The sequence below is a fragment of the Colobus angolensis genome, unplaced genomic scaffold, assembly GCF_000951035.1.
Source record: "Colobus angolensis palliatus isolate OR3802 unplaced genomic scaffold, Cang.pa_1.0 Scaffold11, whole genome shotgun sequence".
Classification (NCBI taxonomy): Eukaryota; Metazoa; Chordata; class Mammalia; order Primates; family Cercopithecidae; genus Colobus; species Colobus angolensis.
In genome coordinates, this window is record NW_012112030.1 from 4,085,025 (window position 1) to 4,091,507 (window position 6,483).

A 6,483-nucleotide genomic window follows, 5' to 3' on the forward strand; every position below is an offset into this window, starting at 1 on the left:
CTGTGGCCGGATCTCAGCTCACTGCAAGCTCCGCCTCCCGGGTTCACGCCATTCTCCTGCCTCAGCCTCCCGAGTAGCTGGGACTACAGGAGCCCCCACGTCGCCCGGCTAGTTTTTTGTAGTTTTTAGTAGAGACGGGGTTTCACCATGTTAGCCAGGATGATCTCGATCTCCTGACCTCGTGATCCGCCCGTCTCGGCCTCCCAAAGTGCTTGGATTACAGGCTTGAGCCACCGCGCCCGGCCTATTGTTGAAGTTTTATCTTTCAGGGTTTATTGTATCTGTGATTCATTTATGTCCTCTAGTCTTCTCTTCTGAGTGTGTTAAAGACTAATCTCCCTACCCTCCACCGCAGGTGTTCAGAGGTGGGCAGGAGCAAGTGTTCTTCTGCAATTTTTTTTCTCTATTTGTAGGTAATTTGAAGGTTGTGGTACTCTATGTCTCCTAGAGATGTTGAAAGAGTAAGGTATTATGTGGTTTTATTTGCGTTTCTTACTGATTTTATGAGTTTGGGGGAGAGATGGGAGATATTTGGGATTAGGCAACCGTCTCTGCAATGTGAGAAACTGAGGATTTACTACTGTTATTTGTTAAAGTGCCCTTTCTCTTAAATCCTTACTCTGAAATCTATTTCATACTTCAAACCAGTCGAAGGCTGTATGGAAGACTTATTATAAGCTCTCAATAAATAAGAATTCTAAAGTGTTAACCTCAGGTGACTATGTTCTTAATGTACATGTGTACTTTCTTGTAGCCTGTCTATGTAATTTATTTAGTGTTTTAACAAACAGCTGTCACCTATGTTGGCTGAAAATAATGCAAGTCTAACCATTTTCATGTCGGAGCAATTAAAACCATGCATGCAAAAATATTACATTGGATTTTACAATATATGTGCATCATAGCTAGAAACACTTCTAAGAATCAAGAAAACCTCCGTTGGTGAGTAGAAAATATCAGAAAGCCTACTTAGCACTATATGGGATTGTGTTGTCATAGCTCCTACAGGATGTTTGATGGCATTGTGTACAGTAGTATTTGTTCTCCCCATCATGAGATAGCTCCAGCCACAGTTTTTTCCATTTATGCATGGTAATGTTTTGTCCATTTAAGATGCAATTACATTTCATTGTATTGTATTCCAATTTAGAAATACAGCAAATGTTTTTATATACATATTAAATTTAAAATATATACATATACGTACACATAAATTATAAATATGTATCTTATTTTTATATACGTAAATTATTTAAAACATGGTGGAGTAAAATTAGCAAGATGACAAAGTGGGAAGCCCTGGTCTCTTCTCTCTCTACAAACACACCAATTCAACTAAAAATTCATAGACAATTTCTTTGTGAGAAATTAAGAAACCAGTTGAGATTCTCCAATGCTGTTGGTGAAACTACTCATGTTGAAGCTTTAGGGAAATCTAAGGCACACTTCTTGCCTAATTCTTACCCCCAGCACAGTGCCAAAAAAGCAGGAAAAAACTCCCCAGCTCCAAGCTTTGCTCTTGGTTAATAAATGATGGATAGCATGTCCAATTCCCCAATTTTTCCAGGGGCTACTCCTAAGATTGGCTTCTCTCTAGCCTGTCTCAGTGTACTGATAGAACCAAGCAGAGCCTGGCTGTCCGGGACCAGCAAGAACATAGGTGGTGGGGTGAGCTGGCAGTTTCATAGCACTGTAGTTCCTCTCCTTGGATCAACATGAGTGAGTGGACCAAAGCCTTCAGCTCTCAGCTTCTCCTTGGGGGAAAAAGTTGAACTAAACATCTGATAATCCGTATTTTCTGGAGATTGCCTGAGGAGCTAGCTCTGTTTATCTCAGAGCACTCAGAGGACCTGGGATATTCTAGGTGCCTGGGATCTACTAAGAAAAAAAAAAACCAGTTGGACTAGCATGAAAGTTGAAGAAGACTGCAAAAATCCCTTGCCAAATAATAACTAAAAGACAACAAAAAATGCCTTTACTGATATTATAAAAAATAGACTTTAAGTCAAAAATTGTCACAAGAAAAAAAAGAAAGACATTACATAATGTTAAAGGAGTCGATTCACCATTGGAGCATATAACAATTTTAAACATATATGCACCCAACATCAGAGTATCTAAATGTATAAAGCAAACATTGAATGAACTTAAGGGAGAAATAGATAGCAATACAATAACAGTAGGAGATTTCAGTGCTCACTTTTAATAATGGATAGAACAACCAAACATAAAGGCAGCAAAGACCCAGATGACCTGATCAACACTGCAAGTCGTCACCTACAGACATATGCAGAACATTCAATCCAACAGCAGCAGAGTATACAATCTTCTCAAGTACACATGGATCATTCTCCAGGATAGATCATATGTTAGGTCATTAAAGAAGTCTTAAGAAAACTCAATCAACCTTTGCAAAATAAACTTTCTAAATTAACTGAGACCTGTCTCAAATTTTCAGGGTTCACAAAGGAAACAACCAGTGGAATGAAAAGATGATCTACAGAATGGGAGAAAATAATTGCAAATCATATATCAGAAAAGGAGTCAATATCCAAAACATATAAAGAACTCCTACAACTCAATATACAAAAACACAAGTAACCCAATTAAAAAATGTATCAAAGACTTGAATGGTCATTTCTCCATAAAAAACATACAAAGGGTCAATGGGTATATGAAATGATGCTCAATATCACTAATCATCAGGGAAATGCAAATTATAAGCAGCAAATATCATCTTTCACTTATAAGGATGGTTATTATCAAACAAACAAGAGACAAGTGTTGGGAAGTATATAGGCTAATTAGACCCTTTGAACACTTTGGTGGGAATGAAAAATTGTGCTGCTTCTGTGGAAAATAGGATGGTGATTTCTCAAAAAAATAAAAATAGAACTACTATATGATCCACCAATACCCCTTCCAGGTAATTATGCAAAAGAATTGAAATAAGAATCTCAAAGAAATATTAGTATACTACTGTCCATTGTTATACTAGTCACAGTAGCCAACATGTACATACAAATACAATAGAATATTATCCAGCCTTAAAAATGAAATCCTGCAATATGTAACAATGTGGATGAAACTTGAGGACATTATGCTAAATGAAGTAAGCGAGTCACAGGATAAATACGGTATGATTCCACTTATGTGAAATATCTAAAGTGGTCAAGCTTATAAAATCAGAGAATAGAATGGTGGTTGCCAGCAATGGAGAGAGGAAAAAATGGGACGTCGTTAATCAGAGGGCATAAAGCCTCAATTATGCAAGATGAATAAATTATAGAGATCTACTATACAACATTTTACCCATTGTTAATAATACCGTACTGTAGACTTGAAAATTTGTTAAGAGGGTAGATCTTGTGTTTACCTCAATAAAATAAAATTTTAAAAAATTAGCAAATAGATGCAAAGATATGTAAAAAAGATAACATGAACAACTGAGGTTTATAGCTGAGAAATAAAAACTATCTGATTTCAAAAGAGGCAGAATAAAACATTTAATAAAAGCATATGTCATATGTACTCCTTATAAAAATTATCATCAGACTAGGAATAGGAGGGAACTTTCTCAACCTAGTAAAGGTCATTTATGAAAATCCTACAGCCAGAATCAAGTGTAAAGATAAAAAAGTGAATATTCATCCTCTAAGATCAATAGCAAACCAAGGGTGTTTACTCACCACTTGTATTCAACTTTGTGTTGACTGTTCCAGCCACTGTGACAAGGCTATAAAAAGAATTAAAGGCACACAGTTTTCAAAAAAAACAGGTAAAACTGTCTTTATTCATCTATGCAGATAATACAATGAAATCTACAGAAATGCTGCTAGGATGAGTGAGTTTAGGCAGGTTGAACAATAAAAGATACACTTAGAATCAACTGTGTAAATGCATATATACACATATATACTTACAATTTTAAAAATAAAAAACTTGAAATTAGAAAATAAAATGTATAATAGCATTAAAAACAATAGACTACTTTGGGGAAATCTCATAAAAACATAAAAGGCCTGAATATTAAAAACTACAAAACATTACTGAGTATAATTTAAGTATATTGAGACGATGGACTAGGTAAAGAAAATGTGGCAGATACACACCATGAAATACTATGCAGACATGAAAAAGAACAAAATCATGTCCTTGGATGGAACTAGAGGCCATTATCCTAAGCAAATCAACAGAAGAAAAGAAAACCAAAAACCACATGTTCTCCCTTATAAGTGGGAGCTAAACGTGGAGTACACAGGCACACAAAAAAAGGAAACAATAGACACCAAGGCCTGCTTGAGGGTGGAGAGTGGGAGAAGGATGAGGATTGAAAAACTGCCTGTCAGGTACTATGCCGATTACCAGGATGACAAAATTATCTGTACACCAAACCACTGCAACATGCAATGTACTCATATAAGAAGCCTACATATGTACCCCTGAACCTAAAACAAAAGCCAGAAGGAAAAAATTAAGCATATTGAAGTACAAGAAACATACTTTATTCAAGGATCAGAAGACTCTCCGAAATAAAAAGGAATTGGCTGGACATGGTGGCTCATGCCTGTAATCCCAGCACTTTGGGAGGCCAAGGCAGGTGGGTCGCTTGAGGTCAGGAGTTCAAGACAAGACTGGTCAACATGGTGAAACCCCGTCTCTACTAAAAATACAAAAATTAGCTGGGCGTTGTGGTGGGCATCTGTAATCCCAGCTACTAGGGAGGCTGAGGCATGAGAATCACTTGAACCTGGGTGGTGGAGGTTGCAATGAGCCGAGATCGCACCACTGCCTTCTAACCTGGGTGATAGAGCAAGAGTCAGTCTCAGAAAAAAAAAAAGAAAGAAAGAAAAGGGAATTAACTATTGATACATGTATCAACATAGATGAGTATAAAAACTGTTATGCTGAATGAAAATTCCTGACAACAAATGTACATATTATATGACTCTATATAAAACATAGAAAGGCAAATCTATAGTAACAGAATACAGTACAATACTCATCTGTAAGGGAAGGAGCCGATTTTTTATATATAGGGAAAAGGATACTTTTGAGGGTAGTATGTGTTTCATATATTGCTGAGGTGATGGTTTCACAGATGCATAGATATGGAAATGCATCAAATGTCATACTTTAAGCATATAAACTTTATTGTATCTCAATTATACTGCAACAGTGCTGTTAAAAATAAATAATGGCTAAAAGTTTAAACAAGCACTACATAGAAAAGGATATAAAAATGAAAACTAAAAGATGTGAGGTAAGCATGATTATTCATTCAGAAAATGGAAATTAAATGTACAATTGTATGCAAATGCATAGTATCCATAAGGTCCTTAGACTAAAATAATTCATAATACTATGTGTTTGTCAAGAACATAGAGTAACACATAAACTGCCAGTGAAATTATAAATAAACTTTATAAATAAATTTTTACAAGTTTTTAAAGCATGAACTAAAGGGCCTAAATACACGACAGCTTATGACTTAGAAATTCAACTCCCAGGCATATACTCAAAAGATATGAAGCCACATGTCCCACAAGAGATATATTAAAATGTTTATAGTAATTTTACTCATAATAGTGAAAAGTGGAAATGACTCAAATGTTGAACAATGTTAGAATAAATAAGCAAATTGTGATACATTCTTATGAATTCTACATGACAATAAAAGTAAGGAGCTACTGCTGCACAAATATATGGATGTATCTCACAGACGTAATGCTTAGCAACAGAAGCCACCAAGATCATATTTGCTAAGCTTCCATTTATATGAAATTCAAGAATAGGCTAAACAAACCTATATTTTCAAAAATCAGAGTAGTGGTTTTCTTGGAACAGGGGAGACAGTATCAATTAGTAAACAGAAAGAGAGTCTTGGTGGTGGTAGACAGCATCTATTGCAATCTGGTAGTAATTGTATAAGTGTAGACAAAGCTTAAAGATTTACATGTAAATTTAAGATGGATATTCTTTATTGTGTTTTTGCTCAATTAAAAATATATAAAGAGGTAAACCATAATCAATGAAGTATTTAGTGTAAATGAGAAAATTAGTGAAGAAAAATTTCATGATGCCAGTTTGTGGAGCAGGTCTAGTAAGGTGCCAGTCCAAACAATAGCAGGTGGGTGAGGCCTCTTGGAGGGTTAATTCCAATGAGAGCAAAGTGACACTCACGGGTTATATAACATAACTGAGAACTAACACAACAAAAAACAAAAAACAAACAAACAAAAATTTTAATCTGGCAGAAGAGTTGTTTTTTATTGTATAAGGGTTATAACGATAGAACCTCAAGGAAGGAAATATAATCCTAGCTTACTATTGGGCTCTAAAATGTCCTCTATTTGACCGGACACTATGGCTCATGCCTGTAATCCCAGCACTTCAGGAGGCCAAGGCAGGTGGATCACTTGAGGCCAGGAGTTGGAGACCAGCCCAGTCAACATGGCAAAACCCCATGTCTACTGAAAATAC